This window comes from Nipponia nippon, unplaced genomic scaffold, assembly GCF_047370975.1.
Source record: "Nipponia nippon isolate SJK-2023a ecotype South Korea unplaced genomic scaffold, ASM4737097v1 scaffold_4, whole genome shotgun sequence".
In the NCBI taxonomy this organism is placed as follows: Eukaryota; Metazoa; Chordata; class Aves; order Pelecaniformes; family Threskiornithidae; genus Nipponia; species Nipponia nippon.
The window spans coordinates 68,015,221-68,031,147 of record NW_028262358.1 but is presented as its reverse complement, the minus strand read 5'-3'; the positions used below and the strand labels follow the sequence as shown (position 1 = coordinate 68,031,147).

At 45.0% G+C, this 15,927-nt stretch overlaps 1 protein-coding gene and 1 non-coding gene across 3 annotated transcripts in view; one reads left to right on the top strand and one right to left on the bottom strand.

The window, feature by feature from the left end:
- Positions 1-10,338: 10,338 nt before the first annotated feature.
- Positions 10,339-10,410, bottom strand: TRNAE-CUC (transfer RNA glutamic acid (anticodon CUC)). Its single transcript has one exon. It is a non-coding gene; the product is annotated as a tRNA-Glu (tRNA).
- Positions 10,411-10,646: 236 nt separating this feature from the next.
- NCOA7 (nuclear receptor coactivator 7) overlaps positions 10,647-15,927 on the top strand; it is a 98,282-nt gene continuing 93,001 nt past the window's right edge. The window contains exons 1-2 of one of the 2 annotated variants that reach the window (XM_087773616.1): positions 10,647-10,745; positions 12,969-13,159. The gene's annotated coding sequence lies outside the window, so the exon portion shown is untranslated. Of the gene's footprint in view, positions 10,746-11,081; positions 11,292-12,968; positions 13,160-15,927 lie in introns of those variants that run through there. The other variant, XM_087773614.1, reaches the window with a different exon arrangement.

The following is a 15,927-nucleotide window of genomic DNA, read 5'->3' as shown; positions in this document are numbered from 1 at the left end:
GAAATCCGGCATTAGGTATTGCCCCAGAAGAAAAACTGGCTACTGTGGCTGAGGGCTGAATGCACATATTCAAAGCAGAATAATTGCATCCTGGCTGTGACTACATCTGCCTGAACAGCTGCCAGGAGGCGCCCGTTCATGCTGCTGCCTCCTTAGTGTGAGCCTTCAAAATGTTTGTTTGCAGCTAGTCTGAAAGATGATACTACAATCGGGATGTCGTGAGATGAGTAAAGGGCATTTACCGAAGCCTAGGACATGGATATTGACAAATTCTTAGGAATATTGTAAATGAGAAGTTTCTTCTTCATAATAGCAAATAAGCGTCATAAGGTCATAATAGGTCATAAGCGTCTTTTCATCAGAAGATATTGCATCAGAAAATACCACTGAAGTGTGAAGTGGACTGTTACCAGCTCTGTAGTTACCAGTCTCATTAGTCATCTTCTTCTATAGGCACAGATAGCCTGAGATCACACAAATGACGAGGACCTGAGGGATTTAATAGTCACAGGTAGTTTTGTCCAACTTCAAGAAAAGATGAAGAAATTGGTATAGCTTCATTTGCAAGCTTCATGTGCCCAGCCTCATTTGTGTGAGGATACTGCCTGAACCTGAGTGTAATTTTACTCAACGCAGAAATTTTTACTTGGGCTCTGTTCCTCTGCTTCACCATTTTACACAGCAAAGACTTGCGTTTTGGAAGCTAATGTGTAAACGACTCAAAAGGGATGACTGCAGCAATGCATCTGATCCTGACCAGAAATGATAAGCAGAGGAGCACCAGGGATCTCAACGTGAGGGTAAACCTAAGCTTTTCTAATTTACAAATGAAACGAAAGTTTGACAGATAAGTTATCTGAAAAGAGGCGTTTTGGTTTGGGTTTTTTTTTGGGGGGGGGGGTTTATTTTCCTCTGGTAATTGCTACTACTGGAAGTTGTAAAGTGCTATTAATGTGTAAATACAATCACTTAGTCAGCATTAAGTTGCCTAAATATTTGCCACATCCTAAGCTGGGCTCCAACTATCACTCTGGAAGGTGCAGGTCTCCCTTGTGTCCTCTGTCATATCTGCCAGCCCCGTCCAGATGCCTGGGAAACCCAAGGTTGCTTACGTGGCACTAAATGCCTATGGCCAGGCAACCGAATTTCTCCTTCTCTATCTCGCACCATCTGTGGAGAGAGAGGTTTTGAAGCTTAATAATATTTTCACGTGATCTAGTTTTTTCAAAGAATCAACCTCCTTCTCACCTGAAGAAACAGCACAGTATCAAAATCATTTGATGATAACGTGTTGTTATCATCTATCCATCTCGTAAAACTAAGACCAGTCAACACCTGCAATGGGCTCATTCAGCACTAACTTCAGAATTTCTTTTAATGCTCTGGCTGCAGCTGTGGCGGTGATAATAAGACGATGTCAATAAAATTTCTTCTTAAAGGGATATTTTTGTGCATTCACAATGGCAGTGCAAAGCTGGATACATGAATTAGTGTTGTACCCTAGAAATTAAAAAATCAGAAGCAAAAGGAAATTAACATGGGAAATAAAAGGAAACGTATCCAGTCGAATTACTTGCATGGTCTGGAGAGGCAGACTCCATTTTTACAGCTACAGCTGCCAATATTGAATTCAAGAAAAGCTAAATGTTTTAGACGATGTTTGTCTGAACAGCGCTATTACTTATTCTACAGGAAAGTCCTTCTGAGGTGTTGACTTAATTTTGCTTTCCACACAGTCCATATTCAGCATTTTTCTCTTCTACAAAGGAAAGTCTTCAGGATGAAAAAAATACCATGATGCAACACTGAAATTGCAATTGCAATCACCTCACAGCTGGGAAATTTCTAACTCTGCCCACGTCTTCATATATGTTACACTGCTAGACCTCCTTCTATGGAATCGACACACTGCTCCAGGAAACAGTATGTTACTGGAAGATGTAAAGAAAAGTGTTTTACCTGTAAAGAATAGCCATAGATAGTATTCTGTATTACTGTGTGGTAGGTGAAAATCTAATAAATGACTACAAGGCAATCCATAAACCTACAGAGACAAAATTACGATTACTGAAAGGCCCACACTTTTTTTCCCCTTAGTTTTCATTTAACCCTGAATGATGTGGGTTTTTTTCATAGATCAAAGAGCCAAGTAACTTTATTTTTCTTTAGGAGAAGGACTCTCCGTCGGTGAATTTAAAACAAAATGTTAGGCATTTAAGGTACGCTTTTGCAACTAGATTAACAAGATGAGGTCTGTTGTGTGTGGATAGCTCAAATAGCTTTTAATGACACTTCCCAGCACAACACTGGGCTTTGATATACAAACCTTAAAATAAAATAACATTGTTTCTCTCCCCACCCCCTCTCCCTCTTTGCTTTCTAAACATATTTTGGTGGAGGAGAAGGGAGTTTATTTTGTTTGGGTTTTCTGGGGTTTGTTTTTCTGAAGAGGCACCGGGGTGGCAAGGGGGAGCGGCGGTGGGGCATGCCGGCTCCTCGGGCACGAGGACCATCTCCTTTCCCCTGGGTAGGCAAAGCCGCTTCCTCGCCCTTCCCTCCCTTGCCCTCTTTTTGGGCAGCCGTCCCAGCGGGCAGCCCCCTCCCTGCTTTCCCGACAGAAAGGAAAGGCAAAACGGGTTGCAACCGCAGCGAACGGCTGTGGTTTCGCCAGGCTGGCCCAGTCTCTCTCGCCGTGCTCTTTTCGTTTCGTCGATCACAAGGGCCGAAGTGTGTGGGTTTTGATCATTACCTCAGGTCTTCAGTCGTGATCTGCCACCACATGGCCGGTGCCTGCTTCCTTCCCTCCCCCTCTTATCACGGGTCTGGTACCTGCCCAGCTGCAATGACTTTGTCCCTTCAATTTATTATTGCAGTTAACAGATAAAAATGCTACAAACAGGAATCTCAAAACAAAACAAATGAAAACGTTTCCCGATACTGCTGAAAACTGACCTTCATGTGCCGCCCTGTCCTCCTTCAAGGCCTGCTAAACCCACAAGAAAGATTCCCATTAGTAAATCACTATTGGATCATTAAACCTTTTTAAGGCAGTATGTGCCTTACCAAGAGAATGAGGATTACGACACAGCAGTGGCTGCTGCCCACTGACAATCATGGGAACCGACCTCAGTAATAAATCCATGAATTATCTGGCTCACTTTGACCGGTTCTCACGCCAGAGCAGCTCCTTTGATGTGACCGTCAAAACCCAAGGATGCCCAATAGCAGTAGCCACCAACAAAACAATAGAGAAGTAATAATTCAATATAAATATGTAAAACCTGCTTGCCCGTATGCCCAGCTTTTGCAGTGGGGTATTTCTGTGCCTGTGGTTGAAATTAGAGACAAAAAAGAGAAATAAAGCCTTTTTTTTTCCTGTGTAACCTTTTAAGGGAAGAAAAACTGAGCATGTTAGAGAGATATATTTTTTATCTACCGTTGATATGCATGACTTTTTCAGCTAAGGGGCAGGGGGGAGTTCCCTGTTGCTTTTCAGTCTGATAGTTCAGCACCACCATTCACTTCAGGACTGATCCTGCAGAGGGACTAAGGATGTCCCTCTGAGGGACACAGAGGCACTCTTCAGTAGGACTATTTGTACAAATAGAGTTATTCATACTTTTAAGCCCCTGCAGGACCAAAACTTTAGAGGATGCATTCTCATTTGTCTGATTTGTAAAAATATTTAGGTGTCAAGCTCCTTTTGATTGTTTAAATACGTCAAAAATGCAACTGTGTGTTTGTTAGTTTGCTTCTTGGCTGACCACCTGTGAAGTGGGAATAGTGTTATTTAGTTTCTTGTCCTTGATCTTCCCTAATTAGACCTCAGACTCCAGGGGAAAGATTGTCTCCACACTGACGTTCAACTTGTGAGCACCCTTAGCTAGAGTTTCTGGCCCTTACCGTGCGCCGCCAGTTAACAGAAGGCAGTAGCTGTCCTGGAGCCCAGATGCTAGTGAGGGAGGCAGATTTCTGATGGCATAAGGGATGACATGGAAGAAAAATCCCCTTCGAATTGTATTACCAGAGGAGAAGCAGGATTTATTACATTACTTTTAAGCATTCATTTTTTAACTCTTCAAGCAGGATCAGCAAACTGTAATAGAGAGTAGGTACAAAAGATTTTCAGACACCTGGTTTTCAAAAGCGGGGAAGTACCTGTGAGTACACCAGCATGACAGGAATGAATAAGCAGAGGACACTGCTTCTGGGTCTTGCTGTGCTGGGCTGTCACGGGGGAATTGCTGCCGTACTTGGGGTGAGGTGACTCTTGCCTGCCCATAGGCAGAGGGCTGCCCGCTCCCGCTGCCCGCGGCGTGTTTATCTTACGCTGCCGTGAGCTCCCCGCTCCAAGCAGCCCAGCAACGGAGCGCAGTCACCAAGAAAGCAGACAGGCGGAGGGTGACAGGCGCCTCTTCGAAACTTCTGTGTTTCTGAAGAAGTGCGGCCGTACGGCATACCGCAGCGAGCTGTTGCATGTTGCCTGCCTTCACAGCCAGAGCTGCCAGCAGCTCCCGCCGCTCCTTTCTCACCAAACACAGACTTGGGGAGGTGGTGGTGGGAAGCCCCAAGGCGAGCACTTCAGAACCGGGTTTGGCAAGCACACAAGGGCTGCCTGTGAGCCTCGCAGCAGGCCAGGGAGTCATGGCGATAGGAGCTCATGCTCATCATCACACGTGCTTCACGCTCAGCTTCAGTCTGCTTGCTTAAGGGGAGGTGATTGCAGTATGGTTGGAGGGATGAAAACCACCCAGCAGGCTACAGCAAGATGCTCCATTTCGATTGACCTGAGGCCATTGTCCAAAAGAATCTGAAGCTGAGACTTTCTACCCAGCTTCAGGTAGAGAAGGAGCAAACTGAAGACTATATACTGCAAAACTTCATCCTGTTAGAATTAGACAGTAAGTCTCTTAACTGAACAGAGGGGAAGATCATTCCTGTTTCTTTCATTTATTTTGCCGGATCTCTTGCGCAGAACTGCAGCTTACACAATACCGATTATGCCATTTATGGAATACAGAGTTGTCATTTATGTCAAAAAAAATCCCTTGCAAAGGACACGGGGCCAGTCCGAGTGCACAGCCGCTTGGCAGCAGAGCTGCAGAAGGCACCCTGCCGTGGCCACGCTCCATCAGCCGCCTCAGCCTCGCCTGGGTCACTGCTATTCCCTGTCACACGCAGCGGGCAGCACCATCAGCCAGAGCATGTGTTGTAATATCAACTTATAGCCTGTTATTATTTTCCTGCTTTTGGGGGAAGCTGGCACCTCCCAGCTCCGTTTCCCTGCCAGCAAGACAAAGATTAGGCATAGCATAATAACATTGTCAATATAGTTTATGAAAATGGGATTAATCAAAAGAGCACATGGGAAAGAAAGCATGGAAAAGCAGAAGGTAATGATTGACTGTAGCCACAAGGCAGTAATAAAAGGGGCCTAGAAAGCAGATTTTCAGCACGCAAGTGAAAAAGTTCAGGCATTTAAAAGGATCAGAGCTTTCATAATTTCATGATCAGAGCACTTCTTAATAGGACATGGCAATTGCTCCTGTAAAAGGGACTTTTTGGAAAACGGTGCTCGGATAGTATTATCTAGATCTGTGTGTGGTAATTAAATCTGCATTGGACATTCGTTACCATCACCTTAAATAAAATGCCTCAGTTTGGATAAAATAATTTCTCTTAAAACATGATTCAGAGTAAATTTTCCAGCTGTAGTTCTCAAGGGACGGTCCTATCAGGATTTGAAATGAGGTTGTTACAGTTTTTTAGTTTATCTTACTGTTCAGGAGGTGTTCCATATTGAATCTGTACCGAGGAAAGAGATTTACAGTTATGTTTTAAGACAGCAGTATTTTACAGAAAGGATCTTGGGGAGGTATAATAGGAGGAGGAAAAAAATTCTGGAGAAGGGACTGTGTGCCTGGAAGCATCTTTTTTTTTTTTCCTTCCATCTCTAGCAGTTTAATAAACACTTTGCCTTGTTTGTGTCCTTTGACTGCCATGGTGACAACAGCACTAATGTCACAGCAGAGACTGCTCCCATGGTCCACCAGCCTTGTGAATCAGTGCAGAAGGGAACAAAACCAGACCCTTCTTGTCTCCCTGGCCAGCTGATCCTGATGCCCTGGGATCCTGACCTGGGATGCGGAAATTCTGGTTCTCTCCTTTGCCTTGGCGCAGAGTTTCTGCGTGATCTTCGGTTCAAAATCTACAGGTGAAAAGCAGAGATGCTGCTGGCCCCTGACAGAGCGGCTGTGATGATGAACACGTCTAGGGCCACGTGGTTCTTCATCACTCTGGTAACAGCGTATATCATCAATGTATAAATGTCACAGGTAGATAGAGGTGTTAAAGAATCCGAGTCATACTCCTGATAATCCTTTGTCGCTTCTCTTTTTTAAACGCTACATTCAGGCTGTTTAAAAGACAGCTTGTAAAGCTTTCATGTACAGCCTTAGACTCAAGGAAACACGTTGCATATGATTTGGCTCAATAACAGCTTCATCTGTACATGAAGTTGGCTTTATCAGCACATGCAAAGACTTCATTACTCTATAGCTCATTGGAATTAAACGGGCACCATGTTAACCTATGGAATTAAATCTGAAACCTTCAGAGTGGGGAGGTGCGGGTGGGTGGTGGCAGACACGGGACCGGGGTGCCACCTCGTGGCATGTTCACACGGTATTTTGATCAGTAAGCAGAGGCTCGTTGCCCTGTAGGGGATAGCATGAAGTTGTATTTGTTCATGTCCACAATAAAACAAAAAATAAGGGGATAAGTGGCCACCAGAATGTCCTGGGAACAGAATAAATCCAATGACTGCATGACTGTATGTCCTACAGATAGAAGTGAAACATGAGGGCAAGTAGAAAATATGCCTTTAGAACAAAACTGGAAACTTTCATTTTCTGAAGACGCTATTAAAAGTCATGCAAAATTTTATGTTTGCTCACAGGCAAGGTACTTCATATAAGATGGGGAAAAAACTTAAGAAGCGGAATTAATGTAGGGCTATAACTTGAAGGAGGTAGCCAGAAAGAAAAGTTATTGCCAGAGATAAAAGATCAAGTTTGGGTGTGAAAGCTCCTGTTCCCAAATTTTCCAAGAAGAAGCAAGAGTTAACAGTCTTATCCAGAAATTCAGCTGCTGGTTTAAACTGATCTGTAGTTAAAGCATTGCCTTCCTTATCTTCTTTACTTCTACTGCAGTGCACTCCCATCAGCCTTCGCTGTGAGATGGAAGGCAACTAGTCAAGCTTTTGAGGAAGGACAGAAATGAAAGTAAAATGACTTGTGATCCAGTATCTGAAGAATATATCACAGGTAGAAGCAAATTCAGCTACACTTTGAGAATGTGATGCTTATAACAACAACAACAACAACAACAACAACAACAACAACAATAATAATAATAATAATAATAATAATAATAATAATAATAATAATAATAATAACAACCACCACCATATTGATCTTATATTTGTTTGAAGTACCTCTGTTCTAGCCTGTGCAGCCATGTGCCAGATCGCTTTTGTCATGTGTCTTTGGTTGTACTGCCAGTCCTCTGCAAAATGGCCCACCTTTTCTGGGGCTTCAGCATGCCAGTGTCATGAGTTACTTATAATTTAAAACAAAAATATCAACAAAGACCCTAGGAAAGATGCTTCTTCCACCTGTTCAAAACAAGTAGCCTATTCCTTCCCTCCATCATGTTAATCTAAGGCCCAGGAAAGAGTGAGTCAGAAACCGCCGCAACTGCTCAACCCACGCTGAAGACGAACACTTATCCTGGAGTCTTTTCAACTCAAACCAGGACACCTTTAATTACAGTGGGACCTGAAGTGGCAGGACACCAGCAAGAGGACTGGTTCCCACTCCTTGCCGGGTTGATATTTGTCCTCTGTGCAAGGGCAAGTTTCAGGTCTGGCATCGAACTGAAAAGGGGTTGGGAAGGCCATTAGGTAGCCTCCTCAGAGACTCTGCTTCCATTCCTAGCAAAATATTGGAAACTGTACTCTTCTGTGGGCAAGACTTATTATGGTGACTTTTTCCAGGTTTCTAAAATCTTACATATGATTATCCTTTCTCAGATGACTCTAAAGCTGGACTCATGGTGCTAAGAGCATGCAAACATACTGCTACAAAAAATGAGTTAAAGCCGAAGGAGAGGCTTCTTTTGCTACTACTCTGCAAAACCATATCTATACCTTTTCTGGGAGACTAGTCAATACCTGAAATTCACTTCAGCTGCTTCTAAAATGACCCATCGTTTTCTGAGGTAGAAAACAGCAACTTCTTCGACCAACTTGGTAAGGCATTTCACTGAATCCGAAGAGAGAGGGGGGAATCTAAGAGCCCCACACAGCTATCTCAGTGCAGCTCGTGTGTCCTGGTTTCAGCTGGGATAGAGTTAAGACATCATGTAAACTGGTAATTATAGGGGAAAGTCCAAGATGAAATAATAAAATTAGGACTTCCAGGACCTTAGGAGACTCACTGAGCTATGACCCTCGCCCAGTCTGAGACCCTTGAGATACTTGCCCAGCCCTCTCTTAACAACCTCCAGCCACTGGAATGCAGTAAGTCCTTAAGTTACATCCTTTGGTCCCAGTGCTTAGCCATTATTGGGCTGCTTTTCTTAGTATCTAAAAGGTAACAACAGCTCTTTTGACTGGTTGCTTTCTGCCTTAAAGCAAAGGCGATCCCATCCTTTTGCACCCCCTCAAAGCTTCCTTGTCATAAAAAATATAGCGGAGGACCTTGGGATTTCTCATGAGACCCTCCTGTCTGCATTGGAGGGCAGCCCAGACTGCAGTATGCCTCCGGCACACCCGGGGAAAGGCAGCCAAAGCCATCGTTTCCAATGATGCCTTCACATCAGGGCAAAGTACTCCAGCATAAAGCGTGGCCTGCCAATGTTAAGGAGTTATATGGGTGATGCAAGGGCCATGGCTTGCTCCTGGCAGCAGGGACGATCCCTGCTAAAGCATAAGCTGCCAGGTATGCTAGCCTTTGTTTTGCAGTCTGTCTAAGATGATAACTTTATTATATTCATTTATTACCAATATTTTTTGGTTTAACTGCAGCAGTGTATTGGGTCTGCCTGGGATGGAGTTAATTTTCCCCATAACAGCCCTCATAGTGCTGTGCTTTTTATCTGAAGCTAGAAGGGTGTTGATAACACGCCAGTGTTTTGGCTACTGCTGAGCAGTGCTCCCATAGCATCAAGGCTCTCTCCCCAGCACTCCCCTCTCCCAAGGCCAGCAGGCTGGGGGGGCGGGGGGGGAGAGTCTGGGAGGGGACACAGCTGGGACAGCTGAACCAAACTGACCAAAGGGGATATTCCCTACCATATAAGCCTTTCAACACTTAGCATAAGCCTTTCAATACTTAAAGGGGGCCTGCAAGAAAGATGGAGATAGTCTTTTTAGCAAGGCCTGCTGCGACAGGACAAGGGGTAATGGTTTTAAACTAAGAGAGGATAGATTTAGACTAAACACAAGGAAAAAATTTTTCATGACGAAGGTGGCGAAACACTGGAATGGGTTGCCCAGAGGGGTGGTAGATGCCCCATCCTTGGAAACGTTCAAGGCCAGGCTGGATGGGGCTCTGAGCAACCTGATCGAGTTGTAGATGTCCCTGCCAATTGCAGGGGGGATGGACTAGATGGCCTTTAAAGGTCCCTTCCAACCCAAAGCGTTCTATGATTCTGTGATTCTATACGACAGTTGTGCTCAGCAATAAAAGCTAAGAGAAGTGGGGGGGGGGGGGGGGGGGGGGGGAGGGGGATTAATTTTTAAGGCATTGGCTCAAAGATTCATGATGGCACCAAGTGACCATTCATCTGTGGGGGGAAAGCTGTGGGAACACCCTTAGCTGTCAGAGCAGGCAAAAAAAAAGGAAAATATGGTCTTTCTAAGTGATGGCCAACAGCCCTGCCTGTGCCCCTCTAGGCAGACATTGCTCAGCAGCCCTCTGCTGACTCCCAGAAACCCTGTGGGTGGGCATGTGGTGTCGATAGGCAGTTTTGCGAAGGGAAGACTTCCAGACAGATGCTACACCTGGGCTGGCTTCCCCTGCCTGCCCGCACCTGCACAGGGCGCTGAGACTTTGCACACTCCCTTCACGGGAGACTCCTCCAAGCTGTCAAGTGCGTCTTAAAACTCGGTGCTGGGCAGCAACGCCGATGCATCGGGCTCGCACAACGGCCAGCCGGATGCTCCCTGAATGGTAAGAGCAGAAGCAGAGGGTCGGAGAGAATCCTGAAATGCAAAACAGTCGGGGGGAAGAAAGAAAAGGGGCGGGGAGAAAAAAAAAAAAAAAAAAAAAAAGCATCTTCCCTGACCGGGAATCGAACCCGGGCCGCGGCGGTGAGAGCGCCGAATCCTAACCACTAGACCACCAGGGAACTATATACGCAGTTCGCAACTCCTTCCTCAAGAAATTAAGACACGTAACGGCACACTCGCGCCACTCGGTTTCTCTTCTTTGCGCTCCCCTCTTCTGGGCAGTACCAAGTCCCGGAGGCAGCGGTGTGTAGGGAGGGACGTCCCATTCCATCCCAGGCAAGGGGGGGTAGGGAGGAGAGGGGGCGCCTCAGGCGAGGCGGGTGAGGGCTCCTCGCCGTGGGCGGGAGGCGGGATGGCGGTGGGAGGCCGGGCAGGACCGAGCCGCAGGCCCTGCCGTCAGCCCGACGGTGCGGGAGCGGGAGCGGGAGCAGGCGTGTCCCGCACAGCGCGACAGGCAAGAGCGGCGCGGCCGCGGCAGCGGACGGGTCGGTAGGAGGAAGGCGCCGGAGCGCGGGGCGGGCCGGGCCGCGGCCCCTCCCGTCGCCCGGGGCCGCTGGGCGGGTGGCGGCCCCCGGCTGGAGCGTGGTTGTTTTTCCTCATTTCGTGTTGGCTGCTCACGCTGTTCCGTAGGCGATCGTCTCTCTGCGGGATGTTGCTGTAGCGGCTCCAGGCCAGGCCTCGTCAGCCAAGCGCTCTGCGCGGCAAATCCCGGCCGGCGGCTCTCGGGCGGGGCGGGGCGGGGCGGGGCGGGAGGTGGGCGCTGGTGGTGCTCTCCTCCGCTCCTTCTTCGTTGCTCTCCAGGCGGGCTGTGGCCACGGAGAGGCCACGGCTTCCGTGGGTGTCGGTGTTTGGTCCGCAGGGGAGAGCCGGTCAAAAGGCCTGCCTCAAGTGGAAGACCCTGGCTGCACCGAGGGAAACGGGGCTGGCGGTTCGCTGCCCTGTGCTGCCAGGGCCCTCTCACACGGTAGATGGGAACGTGTGTGCGACTTGGCTTTTTCTGGTAAGGTTTCCGTGAGAGGGGTGAAAGCTGCCATCGGTGCAGATGACATCTGCATAAGCGCTTTTTGCTCTGGCGTGTTGATTTCATGAGCAAAGTTGATCTGCGAGCTGTACTAGCAAAAGTAATTTCCCCTATGTAAGCAGTGTCCGTAATGTAAGAGGGTTTGCTCTACATGAGCAAATTTCTCTAGTCTCAAACCCTCTGCCTCTGAAATGTGTTTTATAGGAAACCTTTTCCATGTTAAGATAGATAAGCTTCAGACTATATGTTTGTGGGCTCTGCAAATATGCATTAGCTTATCTTTAAAAGCTTTAGAGTCTGAATGGAGACCACTTTTCCTCAGGGATGTGCTCAGAAGTTTGGATGTTTGGTTTCTGTCTCACCAGAGTCCCTGTTCAACCAATGGTTCATTTCATCCCAAACCCTTCACAGTAACAGGCTTGAACAAAATGTGTATCTTGATTGCGATGGAGCTTTCTTTTGTCCAAATTGAGCAATTTTACTGTGCAGTGAGGTAGATAACTTATAAAATGTGAGGTTACAATCAGGCCCTATTAGATATAGTCTGATGTCTTAGATACTGCAAGGGCTGCATTTCACATGTGCGTATCGATAGCAGCTTCTTTGGTAAGACCAAGGCATTTCAGGCCTTGAGGAGACAAAGCTGTGAAGCACTGGAGGCAGCGCACAGCTCAAGCTGAGGCCCCACCACAGCCTGAGGCCACTGCAAAGAGGGGGCCATGGTTAGGTGAGAGGGGTCACCCGCTCCCAGCAGGTAATCTGTGCCCCTTGTCGAAGAGAAAGACAAAGTGGGACCTGGTTTCCTGCAACTCGGAACCTGCAAGGAACACCAACCAGCTATTAAGGTGATACTATACTGCAGAAACTGAGCTAGCTTTAAAGGAGTTTGTATGCTTCAGTAGGTCCACAGTGTCACGGTTAAAAGCATAGGCTTTCCCACCCTCAGTGCTTCTCAAGTGGGTTTTGGAGGGGTACTGATTTCTGTGCTTCCATGGCTGGGATGCTAGCAGCACTTGAGGCAGCTAGGTTGAAACTAGGGTAGGTCCACATCAGCTGCATTTGCAGTGTTGAAGACGTGTGTTATAGAAGGGTCGTTGCCACTGTTTGTTCTCAGAGTGCCTCTGTTGTGCGACACCCCAGAGGAAGGCAGGGGTGAGCCCCCTGATTCTTAAGCTGCCTGAGTGATAAAGTGTTCCCCCCGACAATTTCAGAAAAGTAGCTGAGCCTATGAAAGATGGGAATCTCCTGGCTGATGGCAGGGTGGGCGAACATGTTTTGTCCATGTCTTAGGAAACTGCTAGATGTAGAAACAAATAATTCTTGCTTTGTTATGCTTGACAATTAGCAAGTTATTTTCAAGATGTGTAATATATCAAACTAAATTTCAATTGAGCGGTGAAAGGGTCGTTGATTACAGCCATAAGAGTAGTGAAAACTCTAATGTATGTACTAGAGAAATTTTACTGAAATAAGGAATCTTTTCCTGGATGTGAACCCAGCTTGTGGGGAGCGGGGGGCTGACCACTAGACCACCGGGAAAGTAGCATAGAGAGTCATGTGCTGTCTAGTTATTTTTAGAAATAGCTTTCTTTTCTGTACAAGTCATGTGCACTGACAAAAGATGATGCCTCTTCTCTGGCTTCCTGTATCCGATAGAGAAACGCATCAGTGAAACTGTCAGCGATTCAGCCTCCTGCCAGCGCAGAAGCAGCCAGTGCCTGTGCCTGCATCCCTGCGATGCTAGCTGGAGAAGAATGATCTTCCCAAAAGCGCCAGGGAAGGAATGTCAGAGGCCGATGTTTCTTTTCACTTAACACAACGGAATGGCGGTGTGTCAGTAAAACCAAGTGAGTAACATTCAATGTTAGAGGTACTGTACCCCAGCTTTCAGAGTTTGGTACGTAAAGCTGAATTTTGGAACCTGAAAAATCAGAGCGATTACTTTAAATGCAAGCTGTAAAGCAGCATGCAATTAACTTGTCTGTTCCATATGAATATATTACATATTATTGTTATTACTATAATTTGCCATGTTAATTGATGTGTGACAGTAGGCTTACTATGTAAAAATGAGTAAGAATAACATCAAAATAATGTGCTAATTTACTGAAAGTATATTATTTGGGTATGTTTCCGCTATATAATGGTAAGTACAAATTGTCTTTAGTACCTGGGGTACACACTTCAGCAGTAGTGAAAATCCTTGATTTGCAAAGAGGCTGTAAATGATATTTACAACTATGTATAATGTGTGCATTTATCACTCCTCTCTTTTCTCAGCTGCGTATTTGATCTGGAAAGTCTTGACATCAGCTTTTCTTCTTTAAGTTAGCCTGATTTAAAATGTACACCATCCCAGTTTCAGGGAGGTGGAGAGAAGAGGGAAGGAAAAGATGATGCACAGTCTTTTGCTATTTTATGTTTAATTTCCATGTGTGGTTAGAATGGTTACTTAACTGTTAGATTATAATGATTTTCTGGGGGAAAAAATACTATTGTAGTTTATATTTCTTACATCTATTTTCACCATAATAGTGTTTTTATGGAAATGATCTAAGGAAGATCTCAAAAGGCGTTGTCCAGATGTTACAGCAGTTCTGATACTCTCCAAGATCATCTTCCAAGCTGTACAGTGACTTGCTCTATCTTCTTGTAGTTTAATTTAAATAGAGCTAGGGGGCAGTCTGTGAGAATTTGCATTGTCATGTCTTAATACCGTGTGGACTAGGCATTTCCTATTTACAGAAAATATTTTAAAGATCCTGAAGAAAAATGGGGGAGTAACTCACCAGAAATATTTTTATAAATACTTGTAAAAGTTCTCTTATTGTTTTCCTTCATCTTCCGTTCTTCACCTGACACCATATTTGATCCAGGAAGACCTGTGTCAGCTTTTTTTCTCTTAGCCTGTGTTAAAATGCAAGTGATTCTGGGATTTGGGGTAAGGTATGGCGGTGGGGTGCTTCATCCAGTGTCCACTGAGCTCAACAAAATACCTTAGTTGAAACAAATATGGCTTTATCATCATCTCCTCATGTATCTCAGCAAATTCCTTTTCTTTTACAGTCTTTCTTCTGCAGAGCATTTTGAGAGAAACTTCTGGTTTCCTCTACTAGACAGTAGAAATGGGTGCACAGAATCAGTTATTAGGGGAGAACTACTTATAAAAGTTTCAAGGTCTGGTCTCTTTCATTTTTGTGAAACTTGTAGAAATTTTCAATATCTCTGTCAAATTGAGTTATAGCTAGACAACCAATTCAAAGTTACAGGGTTAGTTGGGGACATTCAGAAAATTCATCATTACATAAACTGAAGAAACCAGGCTAAAAATAGCAATGTATTGTTACAGAAGTCAACCCCCAGTGCATGGTAGGATCAAGCAGAGCCTCAGTTATGCATAAAAGTCTGCCTGTAGGAAACCTATTTTGTGACTACTTCATAGTGAATAATTGTAACAGTAATTTGGAAAAACAGGATGACTGCTAATGGAAAAAGAAAAGATTGGTGTCACCTTAATTTTTATACCTTTTCAAAACCGGACTGTTAACGGTATTCAGGCTCATCAGTGTAATTCTTTATGGCAGGTCGTCTTTCTTAAATAAACGAGCTGTAAGCTAACAGTTGCAGATGTTAAAAAAAACCTACACGAACCACACATGAGCAATACAATATTTTCTTTCTGATATTAGTGTAAGCTGATCTGAGTGCAGACCATAAACATACTGTACCTGTGACAATTTTTTTCTCTTTAATGTATGCAGCTCTATTAATATAAACGGAAGTGTGTATTGTAGAAGATCAAAACCCATTCAAACGTTGTACTTAAGTATCCCAAGTCTGTTCTGTCTTCCATGTGTTATTATGCATGTGAGTTTGTGTGAGAAATCTTTTTCTAGGGCGAAAATTCACAATTTGGGAGGGATTAAAATAGCAAACTTGCATTTTATCTCCATCAAAATAGTGCAATCAGTGATAAAACAGATTTGCCCAGTCCTGAAATGAATGAGTGACATGAATTTAAAATTTTCTCAGGTAAAGATATTCTAAGCATTGATATTGATATTGATAGAAAGACAATGAATTAAACAATGTGAGATCATTTGTATTCAAATGAATCGCCATGGGACATGTTGCCACAGGAAAGCGGAAACGATTCAGACTCTCTTTGATCCTCTATGCTATAGAGAGACCAAAACTAAATTTTATTTCAAAGGTGACGTTTGTATCTGTCTGTCTGTCGCTCGCTCTCTCATGTTCATCGTTGTAACAGATAGTCAGGCATCACCTCTTACTTCCAGACTCAGTAAAATAAAATGGTATGTTACATCCCACTCACGCAGTTTCTTGCAACGACATGAACTCTGTGGGTTGAGCTCCAGGCCGTAACCCACAGTGCCGTAACCAGAACTTGCACGATGCTTCCGTTCCAGTCCTAGCCTGCTTATTCTGCTGCTCTGACGGGAGTTTGACTGATTTCTTCCCCCATGCCAGTAGGCTAGAATATGTATTCAAAATGCTTGGGGCAATGTACATATTGTAGGGACGTTTAGTTTCTTTGTCTGCTGTATGGAATCTGTGCATTGTCCTCATAGAGTTTTCTACACAGTACAACAGA